Consider the following 24278-nt stretch of genomic DNA (forward strand, 5'->3'; position numbering starts at 1 on the left):
CCCTCCTTATTCTCTCTATTCCATTACCTTCCCTTATTAATTCTTGTCTATACTATCTATATTTTCCTCTAAGTACAGATACATTCACGTATGCACATTGTCTCTATTCACTCTTATACCTCTTTACCCACATACATATCAATCGTGATCATTTTTACTCTCATTACCCGTCTTCATCCCTCAGTCTATTTTTGTCTTTACCCACATACATATCCATCGTGATCATTTTAACTCTCATTACCCGTCTTCCTCCCTCAGTCTATTTTTGTAATTGTTCTGCAAATTTTCGTGCTTCTTCTGGATCCGAGAATAGTCTGTTTTGTTGTCCTGGAATGAATATTTTCAATACCGCTGGATGCTTTAGTATAAATTTATACCCTTTCTTCCATAAAATCGCCTTTGCTGTATTGAACTCTTTTCTCTTCTTTAGGAGTTCAAAACTTATATCTGGATAAATGAAGATTTTTTGCCCTTTATACTCCAGTGGTTTGTTGCCCTCTCTTACTTTTTCCATTGTCTTCTCCAGTACCTTTTCTCTTGTAGTATATCTTAGGAATTTTACTACAATAGATCTTGGTTTTTGTTGTGGTTGTGGTTTAGAGGCCAATACTCTATGTGCCCTTTCTATTTCCATTTCTTGCTGTAGTTCTGGACATCCTAGGGTCTTAGGGATCCACTCTTTTATAAGCTCCCTCATATTCTTGCCTTCTTCATCTTCCTTAAGGCCCACTATCTTTATGTTATTTCTTCTGTTACGGTTTTCCATTGTATCTATTTTTTGAGCTAGTAGTTCTTGTGTCTCTTTAGTTTTTTTATTAGATTCCTCCAATTTCGTTTTTAAGTCTTCTACCTCCATTTCTGCTGCTACTGCCTGCTCTTCCATCTTGTCCATTTTCTTTCCCATTTCTGTTAAGGTCATCTCCATTTTATTTACTTTCTCTTCTGTGTTGTTTATTCTTTTTCTTAAATCCTTAAATTCCTGTGTTTGCCATTCTTTAAATGACTCCATGTATCCTTTAATAAGAGCAAGTATATCCTTTACCTTGCCTTTCTTTTCTTCTTCTATTTCACTGTACTCTTCCTCTTCCTCTTCTTCTTCCTCTGGGTTGACCATCTGTTGTTTCTTTGGTGCCCTTTCCTCCTCTTCTTTCTTGTTTCTATTGTCTTCTGTGGTCTCTTCTTGCTGCAGGTGTTCTGCAGCTGTCATTGCCGGCTGTGGAGATCGACTCCCCAGCTGGTCCCCCCTCCCGTCGGTGTGTTTTTTTTCATTCGCATCACGCATGCACGAAGAATCGCGCATGCACGGTTGCGCACTTTTACTCGGCTCTGTGAGCCATTTTTGTAGTCCATTATTTACCGACCTGAGGGAGCGGGTTTCTCTCTCCGCAGCGGGCCTCTTCGGACAGGTAAGGCCTTCACCTTTTTCCTCCTTTGTCTTCTCTTCCTCTCTTCTTACCGTTGCTTTCGATTTTTCTTTTTTTGTCGCCATCTTCTTTCCACCTTTATACTCACTTTTCTGTAACTTTTATTTCTGTGCCTTTGTGTTTTCCTTTGTTTTTCCCGACTTTTCTGGAGAGGGCTGGAGTTCACCGTCCGGCCACTACTCCATCACGTGACTCCTCACCAAGAGTGTTTTCATTGTCAAATTCCTTTGGATGAGTAACGTGGGCATAAATAACCAGAAGGGGTAGTCAATGTGTAGAAGTTGTGACTGGAGTTTGAATCTGAACCTTCAAAATCAAGAGGCAACAATCTGCTCTAATATGTTTTCTATTCATTAATAACGTGACTATAAATCCTCAGTCACTGAGTCAAGCTGATAAACAACTTGTCTCCAACTTAATGATGTTGGAGATAACTTTCACTAAGACTAAAACACTAGGCAAAATTATAGGTAACTGCTGTGCTGTGTTGAAACAGAAGCCACCACGGAGAGAACAAGTGATGAAATAACATGAAATTCAAAACCATATGATTTAAAGGTGCATATAATTAATGTTGCTGAGTTCCTCCAGCATTTCTGTGTTTTCAATGCAATTAATATAAATTGACTATGGGTGAACTTGGATCGTGCTCGAAAATGGGTGTGGGGATGTTTTCTTTGTTTAATCTGTACTCCTTCAACCTAATGCTGGATTCATGTAACTTGGATAATGCAATGTTCTCAGCAAATGCTCGTGTGGTTGGTCACCTTAACATCAAAGGAACAATTAGCACCTAAACACTCCCCACAGACGTCAAGGATTAATTGCTTCCAATATTAAGACATAGCTGAACAACTTTTCATACACCGAGGTAAATGTCAGTGCGGCAATTGTTCCTGAACCCCTCGACTAGAGGAGCAGCTGGTTCTGGAGGGTACATCTTCAGTGTTATCGCTGAGATGTCTGGTCCCCCAGCCTTTGCTGTATCCAGTGATCTTCGCCATTTCTCGATCTCATGTGCAGTGAATCAAATTGCCTTGAGCCTGACCCCTGCGACAATTATGTTTTTTACACAGCCGCTGCACTTGAGGAAATTATTGCCATTTTCCCAGAACACATGCTGTGTAAAAAGGTCGGAACAGGAATGAGGGTGCCATTCCTGTTCAGATATTTACCTCCTAGACCCCCTAGTAAATTTCCCCGAATGCCTATAGACTAAAGCTAACTGCGGGCATTCCATGAGCAACAGACTAATGAATAGCACGTATCGCTGACCCACGTTGCAAGTTCCGCCTCTTTAATCGCCACACTTCTGGTATGCAGCCTAAACTCACGTAAGGAAATGGAGATTTCAAGTTTTGATCATTCGTGTGTGAACAACCAATGCCGAGATGTTGGACATTTTTAAGACCGGTAATATGCAAATTCTATTTTTAAAGAAACATAACTGAGGATCTCAGGAGAAAGTTGAATTGGATCTTCTGTTCATATCTTCTGGTGAAGATGTTCGAAAATGCTTCAGCAATATTTTTAGCATGCACATGCCAGATCTTGCTGTGGCTGAGGGTGAAGATGTTCAACTCCTTTCCTGTTTAATTACACTGGACAGCATTTTTTTTTCCCCAAAATGTTTACTTCCTGAAAATAAATAGATAGGGGATCATGATAGAAACTTTAAGACGAACGCAAAGATAATTTCAGGTTTCCTGTATCACTTAAGGAAGTAGGCAAGTATTAAATGAACTTTTATTGAATTTAGTATGTTTAATTGCATAATGATGCTGATGTAATGCATTCGTTCAACTGTCCTAAAAATGTTTTGCTGCTGAGTTTTGTTGGTACTCAGCATCTGATGCCTCTTGTGTCAGTGTCCAACAATAGTCAGTCAGCATTGATGGATTCCAGTTGCTCTGATACAGCTTTTCCATGGTTGCAATGTCCTTTCACCACGTTCGTCATTGACTGCACCAGGATCTGCAGGGAAATGTCCAAGTGTGAATGCAGAAAATGAATTTTCAATGATATGTTGCACTTCATGGTTTTATATGTTTGAAGCACATTGTCAATCAGATGGATGCAGTTTGGTGCTCAGTAGTTGCCAAGAAAATTCTCAGCAACACGGTTGGCGTAGCGGTTAGTGCAATGCCTTTACACCGCCAACTATTGGGACCGGACCAGGGTTTGAATCCCACGCGTCTGTAAAGAATTTGTACGCCCTCCCCATGTCTGCATGGGTTTTTTTCCGGGGGCTCCTGTTTTCTCTCACCCTTCAAAAAAGTACTGAGGTGTAGGTTGAAGGGGTGTAAATTGGGTGGCACAGACTCGCAGGGGTGAACTGGCCTATCACACTGCTATATGTCTAAAGATTTTTTTTAATTAAATGCCTTCCAAACGTGCCCAGGCCTAAGGCAACATTTTCATAGCACTGCACCTGCACTGAGTGCCTGCCCAGGCATGCTTGGACTGACCAAAACCGCTTGCTCTGTGGGCAAAATACTAGTGGACATAAAGTATGACAGGAGATCACAGAAATAGGTTACAGGAGCCCAAAATCCATAAAAGACACCAAAAGGTGTTCAGGAGACACATCTTCATTGTCCAGTTGTTCCATTTCAAGAAAAATGTGATTGCACTGCAGAGTCATTGATTGTCAACGGATCTATTCCATATGGTTTTATTCTCTTCAGTGCACAAGTAGCATTCTATATTATGTCTGCTATATTCTTTGACACACAGCATCGTTTCACACTGCTTTGCATTTTATTTTCTAAAAACCAACAATATTCTTAGACTTACCCCTCCCCTCACCCACCGTGATAAGCCAACCTGAAAGTACCTCTTACAATCCCCAAACTGAAGACAGGATCATACATGATGTACTGTGAAAAACGCTCAAAGAGCAGCTAATATACCATACATCATACAGAGAAACAGAATTATTTTTTAAATTTAGACATTCAGCTCGATAACATGCCCTTTTGGCCCATGAGTTCATACCGCCCAATTACACCCAAGTACATTTTGAACGGTGGGAGGAAACTAGAGCACCCGGAAGAAACCCACATGGAGAACATACAAACTCCTTACAGACGGTCCCAGATTCATCCCTGGGTTGCGGGTGCTGTAACAGCGTTGCATTAACTGCTACGCTAACTGTTTCACCCTTAAAATGGTGGAAATCTCAGGAGATCAAGCAGCATCTGTGGAGAGAAACAACATTTTCAACATGTACATTAGTGTTTCTTTGTAGACTCAAAGATGAGAGAAACATAGATATGAAGCCTGATGCACCATCAATTACTTCAAGGACTTATAGTTAGAAGTTATAGAGAAACTGATAGGCTTTTATTGACAACAGAATGGAGACATGTCCATGCTGGTTGACTGTCGACTGAGGAGGGGCTGTGGCATAGTCACCTTTATTCAGGGATCAATGGGAAGAGCCTCAGGAACAGTCTGTAAGGGGCATGTCCTAAACAGTGGTTTACCATATTCATCCTTGTTTTAGAAAGAATCCAGTGGGGTGAAATGAATTAAATGTTCTTACAAATTCAGTCTTTTGGGTGGTCTGGTCTGCTTCTGTGACCGTCGTAGTACCAACTGCGGTGCAATTGTGGAATCCTGGATGGTCTGGAATACCTGTAGGTTGCCGTCAGCATTGGCTTGGTGGATGCATGGCGATGGATCTGACATGTGATCCACTGGGGCTGGTGCAACATGTCGTGGCCCTGATGCATCATGGTAGAAATAAGTGAAGGGGGTGCAGCGTAGTTGGCAATGGTCTCTGGGACCACATCCCGAACGGAAACCATGTCCTCATGCCCATCAGGTTATGCCACGCAAGCGTATTGGTGTTTGGTGAGGAGGAGATGGACCTTTTCAACCAGTGGGTCAGACTTATGGCTCCTCACGTACTTCCAGACTAGGACAAGCCCTGGGGATATCAGCCAGGCCAGCAGCATGGTCCCTGTTGCAGACATCCAAGGGAAGGAAAACATTTGTTCATTTGGAGAGGCATTGGTGGTCATAGGAGCGATCTGATTTGAGTGGAGTGCATTGTGGGTGCCATCTTGCTAGTGGGAGAATGGAAGGCCTCTAGACCTTAGGGCTAGGAGGATGGCCTTCCAGACAGTAGCAGTCTCCTTCTCCACCTGCCTCTGACAGCTCGTCCCTCATAAAAGAGGACCCCGGTCACTATGGATATAGCAGGGATACATAAACAGGGTGAAGAGATTGTGCAGGGTCTTGATGACTGTGACAATGATCGTGTCTGGGCAGGGGATGGCGAATGGGAAATGTGAGTACTTGTCAATGATGCTGAGGAAGGACACGTTGCGGTCAGAGGAGGGGAGGGGCCCTTTGAAATCAATACTCATCTGTTCAAAGAGGCAGGTGGCCTTTATCAGATGTGTTCTGTCTGGTCAATAAAAGTGTTGTTTGCACTCCGCACAGACTAGCAGTTTCTGGTCATGGTCCTGATCTCCTCGATAGAATAAGGCAGGTTGTGGGCTTTGATAAAGTGGAAGAACATGGTGACCCCTGGGTGGCAGAGTTCATTGTGGAGGGCTTGTAACCGGTCTATTTGTGCGCTGGCACATGTTCCGTGGGATAGGGCATCTGGAGGTTAATTAAGTTTCCTTGACCAGTAAAAGATAACATAATTGTTGGTGGAAAGTTCAATTCTCCTCCTCATTATCTTACCTCTTTTCATTTTACCTCATTGCTGATTGTAGAACATGAAAGCAACTGCACGTTGGTCAGTCAGCAAGGTAAATCGTTTGCTGGTGCGGTAGTGTCTCCAGTGGCATACCGCCTCGACAACAGGCTGGGCCTCCTTCTCAACAGAGGAGATTTGAATTTCAGGGCCCTGGAGGGTGTGGGGAAAAAAGGCAACAGGTTTTCCCACCTCGTTAAGGGTGGTGACCAGGGCAAAGTTGGATGCTTCACTTTCCACCTAGAATTGGGTGGATTCGTCCACAGCATGCATCGTGGCCTTGGCAATGTCCACCTTGATGTAGCTGAAGGCTGCACGGAGGCTCTGACATCAGGAGAAAAGAGGTAGATTTAACAAAGGGGCAGGACTTGTCTGCATAATTGGGGACCCATTAGGCATAGTAGGAGAAGCAGCCCAGACACCTTTACGGAGCCCTGAGGCTCTGGGGAAGGGGGAGTTCCAAAAGAGGGCTACAATGCAGCCAAGGATGGCAAGGCAAGTTGTGTGAAACACACACTTATTGTATGTAAGTTTAAGGAGTTTGGCAGTCTGGAGAAATCTTTGGAGATTGACGTCATGATCCTGCACGTCATGGCTGCAAATGGTGACATTGTCCAGATACGGGAATGTGGCCTGCAGCTCATACCAGTCTACCATGCGGTCCATCTCCCACTGGACGACCAAGACCCCGTTGGTGATGCCAAAGAAAACCCTCACAAAATGGTAGAGGCAGCCATCTGCCTCAAAAACAGAATATTGGCAGTTGTCTGGATGGATGGGGAGCTGGTGGTATGCTGACTTTAAATCAATAGTGGAAGATACCTGATATGGAGCGATTTGATTTACCATGTTGGATATGTGGGGAAGAGGGTACACGTCCAGCAGCGTATATCTATTAATAGTCTGACTGTAGTCCATGATAATTCTGTGTTTCTCCCCATTCTTTACTGTCACCACTTGGGCTCTCCAGGGGTTGGTGCTGGCTTAAATGATCCCCTCATTCAGTAACCGCCACACCTCCGACCTAATAATGACACTGTATCGCTGTAGATGAGGTGGAGTATTTGGGCGTTCAGTTCCAAGATTGCAGCATCCAAGATTGCAGCCCCCATGGCCTAGAGGACGACTTTGGGTAACGCCCTTTTTTTTCCAGAGCTACAGCAAATCATGTCTTTCATCGGGCAGCATTTTCAAGAGTGTTTGTGCAGGCCACACAAGTAGCTCCTTGGGTGCTTGCAGAGAACAGCGGCCATGGTCAGATCGCTGGCAGGATGTGGCAGAGTTCTGTAGGCTTGTGGCTCTCCTCCATCCCAAGATGTCGGCACCTGCAATAACCACAAGGCAACCGCTTTGTCGGCTGGGTACACGTCCATGTTTTGGAGGGCCACCTCTAGCATGTCTGCTAGTTCAACAGCCTTCTGTAAGTTGAGCTCATCCTACTCCAACAGTCTCTGCTGGATGTAGCCTGTAATATAAGCATCACTGATCAGGTCTTCCATGTTCACCATGGCCATCTTGGCCTTGCAGGTGCAAGCCCATCAGGGAGCTCGCTGGCCCAAAGGTACTCAGCGCTTAGGGGGTAGCCAGGAAGTGTCTAGCATAGACCTTGTTTATCTTCCTACGGAACTGGCTTTTTGGTATTTCCATCACCTCTTGGTACGACTCGGTATCCCTGATCATCGAATATACCAGGCACCTGACCTGGGCATACAGTCAGGGGTGCAGTGCCGAAGCTCACTGGAGCGCCGCTCCCGCACCTCACCGGGCAACTCTGACATCTCACTGGGCCACATCAGGACCACCATGGAAGTGTTCTGGCACATCATGGCAGCAGAGGGAGAGGCAGCCACCATCCCCCCCCCACCCCATTCTCGGTAGCCACCCCCCTTGTTCTCGGCTGCCTACCTCCACTTCCTCCTGTCTGAAGTCTCAACAAACCTCCTCGTTGCCGTTTTGATGAGCTCTGGCACGTAAAATGTACCACTGCACTACTGAACACAGTACTTGCAGCCTGTCGTCCTCTGATCGGATGATCTCAGAGAAGGCCTGCAGGGATGCTTCAAAGCAACACAACCAGAGTTTGAAGCTGTTGGATACGTCAGGCGATTGTGGGTCGAGGTCTAACTTTTCTGGCTTCAGAATCTGCTCCATTATCAAAAAAAAACTGTTGTCAATAAAATTGATGCACCATCAATTACTTCAAAGACTAGAAGTTAAAGTGAAACTGATAGGCTTTTATTGACAACAGAATGAAGGCTGGACTTAGAAGGGTGCTGCGGTACAGTCGCCTTTATTCAGGGATCAGTGGGAGGAACTTCAGACACAGTCAGCAAGGGGACAGAGCCAAACATATATACAGTGGATAAGGGTTTTGAGGTGTCCAGAAACCCTCTCATCATAAAGGATCATGCAGTGCACTGAGAAAATCTCCTTTCTGTTGCAGTTCGAATGAGGTCCATGAGATCCAAGGGAAGCCAAATGTTCCCTGCTGCTAAATATGGCCAGTGACTCAGCAAGTTTGGTACATATTGCTACTTAAAAGTACCGCAACTTTCCTTTCAACAGTTATTGGCAAGGGATCAGTGAAGAGGTTCAATTCCACAGCTTAGATCTGTCATCATTCAAACATACAGCTCATTTGAATCATATGTTTGCAGAACGGTGGAGGCAGTGTGGGAAGGAGAAAAACATTACAGATTCTGGAATAATAAAGCAATGTTCACAGATTTCTGGAGAATTCTGCTATATTCGGGTATATTGGTATGCAGAATGAAGATCCCTGCCAGAAAATCCTCGTGAAACATTTGGTAAGAAATTGGCACCATTCTTGCCCTTGCTGTGTAAAATGCTTTAGAGCTCCAAAAAGTATCTGCAGCTTGAGTGCAGACGTACTATCTGGCAAATCACATCTGGCACCTATCGATGAGGGTATTGTTCAGCCAAGGTCGATCACAACATGCAACTGTAGTTTATCAGCAGCTCTGCCACCCTGCTGGTCCATACTTCAATCCAGACGTTCTCTCAAACATGTTAGACAACAGCAAAGGCCCAGCCCAGCCTCCACAGGGATGATCAACTCCTTAAAACCCAGTCGCTGGATGATTCCCTTTGATGTTGCTACGATTCTGTAAATAGTTGCTGCTTTCTCTACTTGTTTCAGCTTGCAACTTATGCAGTGACTGGTGAATTCTGTTTTTCAGGTTTCAGTGAAAACCGCATCCACAGTAAAGGGTGGAGTAGTGAACATTCTCCTTGGAGAATGAGAGGAGGGAAATTAAGAGAAAAGAGAGGAAGGCTGACATAGGAATGCCACAAATGGGGACGGGGGGAAGAGAGAGAGAGAGAGAAAACACCAACTCATGACCCTCGCACTTTTTAAACAGGAAGATGCTGGAGAAGTAGGAGAGCGGAGGAGAATTAGATTGGCAGATACGGTCATTATCAACACTTCCAGGTCCGTCAATGGTGAATGCTTCGGTGGGGCAACTTCCCATCTCTTTGGGCCTGATCTATGTAAGCATATTGGTTTTCCACAGCTCTTCCTGGCTGTTTCCTGTTTACATTATCTTGCTGAGGCTGAAAGAACAAAATTCAAAACTCTGAATTATTGTCAGAGTGCATACATGACACCACCCTGAGATTCCTTCTCCTGTGGGCCAGGCAGAATTTCTACTTATATGTACTCAAGGAAAAATCTGTACTCAAGGAAAGAAATGAATACAAAAGAGAGAAAGGTAAACAACGAAAGAGAGCAAACAAATACAGAAAATAAATATTCAATAATAAATAATGTGCAAAGTAAGAGCCCTTAAGTTGTGATCGACCTTGGCTGAACAATACCCTCATCGATAGGTGCCAGATGTGATTTGCCAGATAGTACGTCTGCACTCAAGCTGCAGATACTTTTTGGAGCTCTAAAGCATTTTACACAGCAAGGGCAAGAATGGTGCCAATTTCTTACCAAATGTTTCACAAGGATTTTCTGGCAGGGATCTTCATTCTGCATACCAATATACCCGAATATAGCAGAATTCTCCAGAAATCTGTGAACATTGCTTTATTATTTTCTCCTTCCCACACTGCCTCCACCGTTCTGCAAACATATGAGTCTCTGGGGGTACAAATCGTGTGACACCCATACCTCTTTCCAGCTGGCAGCAGCAAGAATAGAGCATGCCCTGGGTGGTGTGGATCGTTGATGATTGCTGCTGCTCTCCATATAGATTTTCACGAAGGTTGAGAGAGTTTTGCCCCTGATGTTCTGAGCTGTAAAACATACCGAAATGTTGGAGAAACTCAGCTGGTTTTGCAGCATCCATAGGAGAAAAAGATAAGCTGCTAGACCAGCTGAGTTTGTGTGTGTGTGTGTGTGTGTGTGTGTGTGTGTGTGTGTGTGTGTGTGTGTGTGTGTGTGTGTGTGTGTGTGTGTGTATTGAGCTTGCTGGTAGTTGGGTGATGAGACACAGTGTATCAGTAAGTGAGGCTAATGGTGCATTCACAGGCCTCTCTGGTATTTTTTTTACACATACAGCAGTCACAGGCCCTTTTGGCCCATGAGCCTGTGTCGCCCAATTGCCCCCAATTAAACTACACCCCCATTACATTTTGAAGGGTGGGGGAAACCAGAGCATCCAAAGGACATGGGGAGAATGTACAAACCCCTTCTAGACAGCGCTGGTTTTGAACCCAAGTCGCCGGCGCAGTAACAGCGTTGTGCTAATGTCTGCGCCAACTGTACTGTGTCTTCTACATTCCCTCTTTAAGATACTGCAGCATTATGTGAGAATTAAACAAGGTCAACATCTCAATTTGTGTGTGTACCAGAGGCAGACAGATATCCAGTAAGTCCAAATTATACAATCGTGCAACAGCAGAAAGCAATAGATCACATGATACAATGCTTAAGGTAATACCAACTAATATGCTACAGTGTTAATTTTTCATCGCTCTTCTCTTCCAGGTTCTTGGAGGTTGTGGTGTTGATTCCATGGCGCTGGGGTGCCTCATGCAGCACTGAAGATGCAAGGCACCCCTCCACTTTGCCACCTTTTCCATCGAGAAGCTTAATGTTTGAACGAATCAGTTGATCCCACTCATCCCTTCTTTCCACCTAACTCGGCAATTTGTTTTAAAAGTTGTGGTTTATGTTACTCTCTCCACTCACTGCAGATAATCAGAATCAGAATTTATTGTCAGGAACATGTCACGAAATTTGTTGTTTTGCAGCAGCGTTAGAAGTGCAAAAATAAATTACATTTTTGAAAAATAAATATTTAAATTTGTGGAAAAGAAGAGCAAGTGAGGTAGTGTCTGTGTTTCATCATTCATCACAAATCTGATGGCAGAGGGGACCACGCTGTTTCTGGAGCATCTTCGGGCTCTTGTACCTCCTTCCATAACACATTAGTAAAAAAACATTCTCAGATCATCGCTGCTTCATTTCACAGAGGCATTACTTACATGTGCTTCTGCTTATGGATACAGCATCTACCTGTCATCAAGCCTCCAAATTCTGAATGCTCTGAATACATAATTCCTTAATCTTCTCTGCTCCACAGAGAGAAAATCTTGCCACACAACTAAAATCTCCTACCCACAAATATTGGAGGCACAGCTCCCCAAGGAGGCCAATTAGAAACACAGCCCACGCAAACTTCCTTGCTTTGTGCAATCTAATTTCTTGACAGATACATTTTTTTTTAAAAATCAGAATTCATGTCATTCAGTAAGGGAATGTTTCTTTTATAGTGACAAAGGAATTAGATAGAAACAACTTAACTGATAAGCTTTAAATCTAAACTGAGATGTAATTCAACCCATCAAACCTAGCCTATCTTGAATCCATGGATGATCATCTCTAACATTAGCATTTCTCTCCTGTCACTTGTCAATCCCTAATTTAAGAGTCACTTTTATCCCTTACCAATAAACCATCATCTGTACGCTATCTGTGGTGTGATCATTCCTAAGAAATCACCCACTTGAATCAAACCTCTAATGGCACTTCAGTCCATACCTTGCAACTTCCCCTCTAAACTAGCCCATCACTGCAGTTAGTGAAATCAGTTAATTTACTGCATCGGTGACCTCAGCCATTGAAAAGACTAAGAAGGAAATTGTCACCAGTTTTTCTGAAGTCAACAAATGTGTGCAAAGTTTGAAGACATCTTTAAAGATTTCACGGTAATCTTGAGTGAAGCTTTAAAAGGATAATTTTCAATGTATCGTCACCCTATTCAAACCCATAAAAATCAACAGGCAGATTTTTTGTTTGGCAAGTAATCATTGAAAAGTTTGTTCATAATAATGTTTTAAAAATATTATTTTGGTAATATATTTAAACAGCCATAATAGATTATGATTGAATTCATTAACATTTTAAGATTTTTCCTTTTATCATAACTTTAAAAAGGTGTTCATTATTGACATTCAATTAGATATAACCCATTGTGTAACTGCATACATGCATTTTGAATGCAGCACAACTTTTATTGAAATGCAGTGATATGTTGTGAGCTTGGCTCATGTAGTAAGTTATCCAGCAAACTTGTTACTGCACACAATAACATGCTGAAATCTGTCCTGATGTTATTACAGCTGCAGACTAGAAGAGTTACCAGTACGAAAGAACTCTTTAATGGGCCTCCATGTCGATGCATTCATGAAGGTGGCTCGCCAGCAGCTATACTTTGTGAGGAGTTTGAGTAGATTTGGTCTGTCACCAAAGACTCTTGCAAATTTCTACAGGTGTACCGTGGAGAACATTCTAACCGGTTGCATCACTGTCTAGAATAGAGGGGCCAATGCTCAGGACAGGAAAAGGCTACAGAGAGTTGTGAACTCAGCAAGCGTTGTCATGAGCATCAGTCTTCACTCCATCAAGGACATCGACACGAAGTGGCGACTTAAGAAAGAAAACCTCTCTCCTCGAGGGCCCTCACCACCCAGGCCATTCTCTTTCCTCACTGCTACTATCAAGAAGGAGGTAAAGGAGCCTGAAGATGATCACCCAGCAGCACATGAACAGCTTCTTTCCCACTGCCATCAGTTTCTGAATGGACAATGAACCACAGGCACTATCGAATTTTCTTTTCTTTTGCACTAATTTATTTATTTTTAAAAGTAATTTATAGCTATATTTGCACCTGTAATGCTGCAAAACAATGAATTTCTTGACATGTTCACAATAATAAATTCTGATTTTATTTAATTCTGCCCTGTTTCTTTGCCGCATAAATAGAGAAATGAAAGGTTCAGAAACATGTAAACAAAAGTCCAAATGAATTATTTCAATTCCACAGCTGTGACGGGGTCTTACCTGTTCTGTTGAATTTTTGCTGTGCCCTATGCAATTCCAACCACAGTCCGGGCTGGAAATTAATATTGGAGACATTGTTTGTGCTTGGTTGAAGATGCCAAGAGAGCAGCAAATTATTCCTTTCTCAGTCTGAAACTCAGCATTATCTAAGGCATTATTCTTCAAAGCTTATTTGACAGGTAAACATTATAAAAGACAGGTAGAAGGAATAAGCCACAAATTATTCTTGCCTAATTATCTTTGAACATTTTCTTCTGAATGGTGTACTGTAATTGCTAGCTCTGTGCTGACTTCAAATAATGTTGTTCTCTGTTATGTTTTGCTCTTTGAAGTTCTTAACAGCTGCAAAGTGCTGTTCATGAGTAATGTCTGTTTTTATGTTTTTACAGAATGAAGGATAAAGTGGTGCTGTGAGTTAAGAACTTTCATCTCCATCTCCTAATTTAGATCCATCATAAATTGAGAAGATTTTTGGAGCTGAATCTTTTCCAAAGTGGATGGCATTTTCACTGAATGAATGGTAGAACTGGACTTTTTGTGTGTGGGGATTGCCCAATTACATTGTCATTATTAGGAACTAGGATTGTTTGCTAATGTATGTTATGTGTGCAAGAGAAACTATTAAAAAAAAACGCAGTAAAGGAGCAAAGAATGAGAAAAGGGAAGCAGAAGTGCATTTACTACAGCTTCAACACTAAAAAAAAGTAAAATTGAGAGAATCTCTGAGGCTGAACTTTCCCAAAGATTCACTTGGTAAAAACAGTCCAATGTAAATCTTAGGTAGGTGGAGGGCGAGTTGGTGCTCAGCGAGGGCAGATCTCAATGAGACTCAAAGTTGGATGAATGTAAAACCATAGAAAATTACACCACAGAAAACAGACCCTTCGGACCTTCTAGTCTGCACTGAGCTATTATTCTGCCAAGTCCCACTGGCCTGCACCCAGTGCATAGCCCTCCACACCCCTCCCATTCACGTACAAATTTTTCTTAAATGTGGGAACTGAGCCTGCATTCACCACCTCAACTGGCTGCTCATACCCCACCCCCACTACCCTCTGTGTGAAGAAGTTCTCCCTCATGTCCCCCCTAAACATTTCCCTTTTCACCCTTAACCCGTGTCCTCTAATTTGTATCTTACCTACCCTCAGTTCTTGAATCTGGAAATGCTGGACTTCAGGTTCCTGGACCTTCTGCCTGAAGAGAGCAGTGAGAAGAGGATGTGACCAATGTGATGGCGATTCTTTATGATGTTGGCTGCCTTCTTGAGGCAGTGTCTCATAAGTGTCTTAACTGGATGGGAGGTCGGAGCTTGCAATGAACAGCTACACTTGTCATTTCTACATTTCTAATTTATCAAATTGAATAGCTGCTACAGCTAGCGCAAAGCAGTTACAGCACCGGGTTCACATCTGGCGCTCTCTGTAAGGAGCTTGTACGTTCTCCCCGTTTCTGTGTGTGTTTCCTCCCACTGTTCAAAAACGTAACGAGGGTCTAGGTCAATTGGGTGTAATTAAGTGGCACGGGCTCATGGGCCAAAAAAGCTTCTTACTGTGCTGTGCATTAAAAAAAATGCATGAGATATTCGTTTGATGAGGCATTCATGTAATTTACAGAGCATTGTTATCAAGTGAATATAACGATATCAACAACTACTGACAAAATCATCCTCTTCTCACTGCTCTCTTCAGGCAGAAGGTCCAGGAACCTGAAGACCAGCATTTCCAGATTCAAGAACTGAGGGTAGGTAAGATACAAATCAGAGGACACGGGTTAAGGGTGAAAAGGGAAATGTTTAGGGGGGACATGATGGAGAACTTCTTCACACAGAGGGTGATGGAGCCCTGGAATTCTCTACCCAAGTGGGTTGCAGAAGCTAGGTCATTGAAGGCGGAGGTAGATACATTTTTGAAACTTCAGGGAACTGAAGGCAATGGGAACACAGAAGAGGAGATACGGCCTCCGAAAGATCAGCCATGATCATATTGAATGCCAGGACAGGCTTGAGGGACAAAGTCACTTATTCCTGCCCCTAATATTTAATATATAAGGTGTGTCTGAAGGGCAATGTTAGGGTTTTCATGGGGGATTTTAACATGCATGTAGATTGGGAAAATCAGGGTGGTACTGGATCTCAAGAGAGAATTTTTAGAATGCCTACGAGATAGCTTCTTAGAACAGCTTGTGACTGAGCCGACCAGGAAAATGGCAATTCTAAATTGGGTATTGTGTAATGAACCAGAGACAAACGTGACAATTATGTCCCCGTCCTGCTCCCCTGACATGGAACATCTGGTGATCAAGTGAAGCACATTCTACCTGCTGAGGGAGTTCACTGCCATCATCCTGGATGCAGTGTATATTCTGCCTCAGGCTAATGTCAGGCTACCACTGGAGGGGCTGAGCACTGTGATTAGCAGTCATGAGTCAACGCATCCTGATGTCTTCCCGATCATTGCAGGAGACTTCAATCACGCCACTCTGAAGAAGTCTCCAACAAGCTACCACCAACACATCACCTGCGAGACCAGAGGAGTAAATACACTTGACCACTGCTACACCTCCATGAAGAACACCTACCAACCCATACCATGAATGTAATTCGGCAAGTCTGATCACCTGGTTGTACTTCTACTCACAGCGTACAAGCAGAGACCAAGGACCAGTGGGGAAGACGATGGAAGTATGACCGAGAGAGGTGGAGGAGCACCTGCAGGATTGCTTTAAATTGTGGACTGGACCATATTCAAGAACTCACCCTTAGACATGAATGAATATACGTGTGCCTCCGACTTCATCAAGACCTGCATGGAAGAGTGTGTGTCCAGGAGTTCCACAACCAAAAGCTTTCAATGAATCAGAAACCTGCTGAGGATGAAATAAGAGGCGTTTAAGGCCAGTGATCCAGATCTCTACGGCAGGGAGTGCAGGCCATTACATCCTACAAAGCGAGGTCGAACACCATAAACGGCTGTGATGCTTCACTACCCAAATGAGCTGAACACCTTCTATGCTTGCTTTGAGAAAGAAAGCTCAATAGTGCCTACGAGAATCCCTGTAAAGACTGATGATATTGTGATATCTGTCTCTGAGGCCAACATCGGAATATCATTCGAGAGGATGAACTCTCGCAAGGCACCAAGTCCTATTGGCATACTTGGTAAGGTACTGTACTGGAAATCTATCCCAATCAACTAACCGTAGTGTTCACTGACATTTTCAATCTCTCACCACTGTAGTCAGAGGTTTCCAACTGCTTCAAAAGGGCATCAATCATCCCATTGCCCAACAAGAGCAGAGTGGGTTGCCTCAGTGACTACTGCCCAGTAGCATTCACATCTACTGCGATGAAATGCTTTGAGAGGTTGGACATTAACAGAATTAACACATATCTAAGTAAAGGACTGGACCGAATGAAATTTACCTACAGTCATGATTGCTCCACAGTAGGAGCAATAACACTGGCTCTCCATTTAGCTCTGGATCACCTAGACAACAGCAACTCAAACATCTGACTGCTCTTCATCAACTACAGCTCAGCTTTCAACACCATTATTCCCTCAGTGCTGGTCAACAAGCTCTAAACCCTGGGTCCTTGCATCCCTCTTGCAACTGGATTCTTGACTTCCTCATTGGAAGACCACAGTCAGTATGAATTGGAAACAATGTCTTCTCTTCAATGACGATCAGCACAGGTGGACCTGTACACTGTTCTACTCACTCTACCCTCATGACTGTGTGGCCAGGCACAATTCAAAAGCTATCTTCAAATTTGCCAATGACACCACATTTGCCAGAGAATCACAGATGAAAATGAGGAAGTGTAGAGCAAGGAGATAGATCAGCTAGTGGAGTGGTGGCACAACAACAACCTTACACTCAACATTAGCAAAACTAAGGAGATGATTGTGGCCTTCAGGAGGAAATCAGGAGAACATGAACCAGTCCTCATCAAAGGGTCAGCAGTGGAGAGGGTCAGAATTCCTGGGTGTCATCATCTCTGCAGCCTCCACGTCGACGCAATCACAAAGAAGGCAGCTGTACTTTGTGAGGAGTTTGAGGGGATTTTGTATGTAACCAAAATTGCTTGAAAACTTCTACAGGTGTAGTTTGGAGAGCATTCTGGCTAGTCGCATCACTGTCTAGTGTGGAGGCGCCAATGCTCAGGACAAGAAAAAACTCCAGAAGGCTGTTAACTTAGCCTGCGACATCACGGACACCAGTCTTCACTCTATTGAGGGCACCTACAAGAGGCGGTGTCTTAAAAAAACAGTCTCCATCCTCAAGGACCCCCATCACCCAGGCCGTGCCCATTTCACTCTGCTACCATCAGGAAAAAGGTACAGGAGCCTGAAGACGAGCACTCAGTGGCACAAGGACTGCTTGTTCCTATCTGTCATCAGGTTTCTGAATGATCAATGAACCACAGACACTATTTTACTTTGTCGTTTCCTTTTTCTTGCACTATTTTATTTATTTTGAGATTTGCTTTTCTTTAAATATTTGCACTGTGACTGCTGCCACAAAACAATGGATTTTATGATGTGTCAATGACAATAAATTCTGATTCTGATTCAGAGATCATTCAAGCCCTGACTCCTACAACACTTGAGAAAAAAAAGCTGTAAGTACTTACAGAACAAGGAAGAAAATAGAAACTTTTGCAGCAAAAGTTTAAGATCTGTCTTAAAGTGCTTCACAGTCAATCGGACGGTGTGTAGATTCATTGGCTCACAGCATCAAGGCTCTTGAGTTCATCCTGGTCTCAGGTCCTGTCTGTGTGCAGTTTGCACACATTTCCTCCAAATGCTCCAGTTTCTTCCTAAATCCCAAAGGTTGTGTGTTGATAGGTTGTTTGCTGTAAAAAGCTCCTGGATGAGGGTGTTAATGAGAAGAGGGATTAAAGGAGGGTTGGTATAAATGAGTGGACTCTGTGGTGCGAAGGCCCTGCTTTCATGCTGCGTCTCTTTGGCACTGAAGTCATTTCAAATCTTGCCACTGTCGCAATGCAGAGAAACAAAATGCTGTCAACTTGTGCAAAGCACAAAGCAGCTGGGAGATGACTAACCAGTGACGCTGGATCAGCTCAACTCAGCTACTCTGTCCAGGAGTTAACTTGCATCCAATTAGGGAGCCTTGGCTTACTGAACATCCAAAAAATTGCATGTCGAGAAAATTGTTTAAACCCATAAGCAGAGAATTAAAACATCAGTTTCATGACATTGAAAGCTGCAAACGGGCATGATGTACACAAGGCGATCGAATCCCTTTCCTTTATAGGGTGGGATTTTGGTGAAAGATAAACATAATGAAAAGAAAAACAGTGACTGCAGAGGGAAAGAAATGGACAAGAGGGGCTCCTACCTGGAAACCTGTGGTTCTCCTTCATAGAACTTCAAGATTAAATTTTCTTTTTTACATGGTACCTTGTGGTGCCATGACAGCTGAAGATGTTATTCCCAATCAGATCAGAGTCCAAGCTCAGGATTTCGAATTCCACAATGAAAAAATTTCAAATGTTCTTACTGTCACCCATTGTCTGAATGCAGTTTAAATTGCATAATGACATCAAATGATTGAAAAGAAATGATCATATTGATGTTGCATCTTAAAGTGGCTCCCTGTTAGCTATATTACAATACAGTAATCCCCTGGTATCCGTCACCTTTGGGGGTAGGTCATTGCCAGATAAATGCATTTTCAGTTGTGACTTACTCTTACAATCGCTAACTAATACACTTGCATTAAAAATAAACAGTTTAAAACACAAAAATACTATACTGTACAAACACTGAACAAACTTCACTTACATGAATATATAAACCTTAAAGCATTTTACTTTATTTTCAGTCACATTCTATAAAAATATTTCACCATCACTACATCTGCAGGTTCCCTCCCCTCCATGGAGACTCATCATAATGAAGAAAAATCCCCAAAACATCTGTATGACAGATCAGAAATACCCTTCAGGAGGCAGGTGTGGATGTATCAATGGCAGAAACACAGAGGCTACACTGCAAGATGCAAATCATGGCAAATGTGGTGTGTTTTAGATCTTAGGGAGTTCCTTTACACCTCCACACTTTACTCTTGCTATCACTTTGATACAGGTTAATCTTGGTCTCATCTGTTCACAAGAGTTTCCAGAATTCTGCAGGCTCTTTTAAATACTTGGCAAACTGTAATCTGGCCATTCTTTTTCTGTTCATGGAGTCTCCTGCAGACAGTAGTCGTTGACATAACCACACCTGCCTCCTGAAGAGTATTTCTGATCTGTTGGACATACGTTTGGGGAATTTGTCTTCATTATGAAGAGAATTCTTCTGTCATCTGCAGTGGAGATCTTCCTTGGAGTACCAGTCCCTTTGCAATTACTGAGCTCACCAGTACCCTCTTTCTTAATTATGTTCCAAACTTTTGATTTTTGTAATCCTAAGATTTGTTTTATTCTTGTTTTTCAGCCTCATAATGGCTTCGTTGACTTTCATTGGGACAATTCTGGTCCCCATGTTGAGAAATGGCACCCACACACTCCAAAGGTGATCAAAAGCTTAGAAGCAAGGCAATCTCTCTTATACTTGCACCAATGAAGCAATTAAACATACCTGAGTACTCACACACACCCAAACATCATGGTGCCCTGAAATGGGGGAACTATGCATAAAAAGTGCTGTAATTTCTACATGGTCAAACCAAAATGTATACAAATAACCTTGAATAAAATCTGGAATGTGCACTTTAATTACATGTGAATTGTTTGATCACAAATTTTAAACTGTGGAGCATAGGGGAAAATAAAGGAAAATAGATGTTTTTGACCCTAACATTATGGAGGGCCCTGTACTTATAAATAAACTCCCCCAAGCTCATAGATAAAGCCTCTGACTAGGGCAACTCTTAATAAGCAGGGACAGGAGACACTTTAAGAGAGTTACCCAACAGTGAGAGGCACCAAACCAGCTCTTCATTCCAGTCGATACCATTGCTGTTTCATACAACTTTATTCAAACAGCAGTTAAGAGCAAAGCCTGGCCAAGGCCCTCTGCTGGCTGTAAAATCCCATCTTCAGCAAAGGTTTATGTGTTACTTCAGAGAGCATTTACTTTTACAATATTAAACTTAAATATTTTTAAACCATTATTTTATTTTTTTAAATCCGAGATTTTTTTTTTGCCAGTTGCTTGAATTCCAGATACCAGGAGTTTTACTGTACATTGAGTTGAATAACATTGTGTGGATTTTTGAATTGAATTCTTTATTGTCACATGTTAAGATACATTGAAGAGCTTTGTTTTACATGCTATCCAGCCAAGTCAACCCATATGCAAGTCCATCTGGTAGTGCAATAATAAAACAAAAGTGCAGAGAAGTGAGAGCTGGAGTAGAGTTAGAAGAAGGTAGAACAATTATAATGAATGTAAGGAGAAGATCTGCAAGGAAATGCTTGCAAAATGTTACCACACTCTAGCTTGATGACTTGTTGATGCCCTTTAGTGGCTGTAAGTTTCTTGAGACATTCCAAGATCAGAAATAGTGCTGTAGGAATGTAGGCATTTCTTTCAATATTCTTCCCAGACTTAACACCAAAGTCATTTTACAATGAAGTTACTTATTGTAAGTAAATACTGTAACAAACTTCAAGTGTCATTTCCATTATTATTTTGAATTAGGGCTGACAAATCAATAAAACAATGTTTGTTTAATTTTAATTTTTTTTAAATTTGATTTTTAAAATCATTTTAGTGAACACAGCACGGTAACAGGCGCTTTCGGCCCACGAGTCCGTGCCGTCCAATTACATCCAATTAACCTACAGCCCCAGGTACATTTCAAAACAGTGGGAGGAAATCGGAGCCCCCGGGGAAAAACCATGCAGACACGGGGAGGACATACAAACTCCTTACAGGCAGCGTGGGACCCCAGTCCCAATCACTGGCTCTGTGAAGCATTGTGCTAACCTCTACGCCAACCGTGTCGCCCCAGTTAACCTATTAATTTTATGATCATTTTGTTGATTTATTGGGAGATCAAACTGGAATTTCCCTGGAAAAATGTTCTTTGCCTCTAGCTTCTTACATACTGTAAGTATGTCAACAGCTCTGATTTGGGAGGAGTTATCTATCTATTCAATCACGGCTATTAAAGTTGCAGATGAAGTGTAACAAGTCAGGTTGCTGAATTATTCTATGTTGCTTTTTTAACATAAAACGGGGAAACTAGCTGAGACATAAAAACATCATGGCATATTTCTTAAACATATACAGGAAATAGAACAAAGGCATGTATACATGAATCTAACTGCAAGCGGGTAATGTTTTATTTCAGCCTGCATGTCTAATCCTAATCAAATGCAACAAGAATGAAAATACATTCCATACACCCATGATTCAAAATCCCATACGGATTCCTGCCAGTAGCTGGGTAATAATACACTACCCATTCAACCTTTGAAACAAAATATAAGTCCTCAGCTATCAAAAGTGGACTGACCCCAAACATCAGGCAGATGAAAGTGCTCTTAGCATGGTCTGTGATACGAAGAACTGTTACTTTGTTGTGGGCTCTGGGAGTGTATAGATGCAAATTCCTGTGATGTGCCTCCAAGAAACAAAATCTTCCAGTGAATTAATCCCCAGCATGGACTACAATGACTGAAAGTGTAGATTACTACCTGCAGCACATTCCATTTTATGGGCCACTTCAGTTGGAGACAAAACAAAGAGCCTTTATATTTATGATGAGGTACATGCGACTTTTCATGGCAAGAGAATCAGAACTGTGTCTTGCATGCAGTCCATGGATAAAACACCACAAGATACTCTTTGTTTTAGAGAAATGCAATCAGACCATTATTAGTTGGTGTGTATGAGCAGCATCTTTCTGACATTCACAGCCCATGCACTTCAACTCACATCAAGCCATTATTTAGATGTCAATTGCTCTCTTTAATTGCAATATTTCAATAAATAAATACAATTGGCTACAAATAAGATTCATACAATTAGGTTTTGTTGGAGTAAAATAAATGTAACCGTCTTCATATCTGTCATTGAATGTTGTGATCAAATTCCCTTAATAACCATAATCCTCTTACTTCGATGGTCTTAATAAAAGCCATTTCCTGCTTGATACAGATCAAATCTATCACCCAAGCTCTGGACTCTCCAAGATACTCATGCTTGCTAATAAATCTCTCCACGGCTTTTCCTCTGACCTTACTTTTCCTCTATCACACAATCTCTTTTGATCTTTTCCAAATGCATGTACATTTGATTCCATTAACAAGCTTCCTTTCCCATCTTACTTCAGTAGTTATTAATTTCATAATTACATCCCTTACTTCTTAAATGCCCCTTTCGATACTTGCAATGGCACTTTCTTTCCCGCCTTCATTTGTTTTGACAGACCCACTCCGTGTGATTTGAACCTTCTCAACTTAACCATATAACCACTTACAGCACAGAACAGGCCAGTTCGGCCCTACTAGTCCATGCCGTAACAAATCCCCACCCTCCTAGTCCCACTGACCAGCACCCGGTCCATACCCCTCCAGTCCTCTCCTATCCATGTAACTATCCAGTCTTTCCTTAAATGTAACCAATGATCCCGCCTCGACCACGTCTGTCAGAAGCTCATTCCACATCCCTACCACCCTTTGCGTAAAGAAATTTCCCCTCATGTTCCCCTTATCATTTTCCCCCTTCAATCTTAAACCATGCCCTCTAGTTTGAATCTCCCCCACTCTTAATTGAAAAAGCCTATCCACATTTACTCTGTCTGTCCCTTTTAAAATCTTAAACACTTCTATCAAGTCCCCCCCTCAATCTTCTACGCTCCAGAGAAAAAAGCCCCAGTCTGCACAACCTTTCCCTGTAACTCAAACCTTGAAATCCTGTCAACATTCTCGTGAACCTTCTCTGCACTCTCTCTATTTTGTTTATATCTTTCCTATAATTTGGTGACCAAAACTGTACACAGTACTCCAAATTTGGCCTCACCAATGCCTGGTACAATTTCATCATAACCTCCCTACTCTTGAATTCAATACTCCGATTTATGAAGGCCAACATTCCAAATGCCTTCTTCTCCACACCATCTACCTGAGTATCAGCCTTGAGAGTACTATTTACCATCACTCCTAAATCCCTTTGTTGCTCTGCACATCTCAATAGCCTACCATTTAATGCATATGACCTATTTAGATTTGCCTTTCCAAAATGTAACACCTCACACTTATTGTATTAAATTCCATCAGCCATTTCTCAGCCCTCACCTCCTAAATCACCTTTTAATCTACGGTAATCTTCCTCACTGTCCACAACACCACCAATCTTTGTATTGTCCGCAAACTTGCTTATCCAATTCTCCACCCCTACTTCCAGATCGTTAATATATATAACAAACAATAGTGGACCGAGGACCGATCCCTGAGGAATGTACTTCTCTCGAATGTATTGTCAATTCATTCTCCACTCTCCTTTTTTTTTAAATTTATTTTTCACACCATAAATCGCATTAACCATGATACACACTTTTTCCTTTTCACACATATACAGTGCCATTTTCTCCCCCCCCTCCCTCCTCCCATCCCACCCTCCCTACCTCCCCCCTCCCGTCCATTTAAGGTATAAAATCTAGGATACATTAAACCAGTCAGACAATGTTGTCATTCAATAAAAATACACCAGAAATTCCACTGAGTCCATTCTTTTCATTTCCTTTTCCTTCCGTTAACTTAGGTAGTGATTGTCTGCATTCTCCACTCTCCTTGAAGAGCTCTGAGATCTGCCCTTTCATTCTGCATGGATTGGCACATGTAGTC

General features: G+C 42.4%; 1 long non-coding RNA gene across 1 annotated transcript; it reads right to left on the reverse strand.

Annotated features, from left to right (window-relative positions):
- Window positions 1–3223: 3223 nt before the first annotated feature.
- LOC138740116 (uncharacterized) lies at window positions 3224–18358 on the reverse strand. The gene is made up of 3 exons (XR_011342683.1): window positions 18090–18358; window positions 16212–16321; window positions 3224–3398 (listed from the first exon to the last, which is right to left on the reverse strand). It is a non-coding gene; the product is annotated as an uncharacterized lncRNA (long non-coding RNA).
- Window positions 18359–24278: the final 5920 nt, after the last annotated feature.

Source organism: Narcine bancroftii, chromosome 7 (assembly GCF_036971445.1).
Source record: "Narcine bancroftii isolate sNarBan1 chromosome 7, sNarBan1.hap1, whole genome shotgun sequence".
NCBI classification, from domain to species: Eukaryota; Metazoa; Chordata; class Chondrichthyes; order Torpediniformes; family Narcinidae; genus Narcine; species Narcine bancroftii.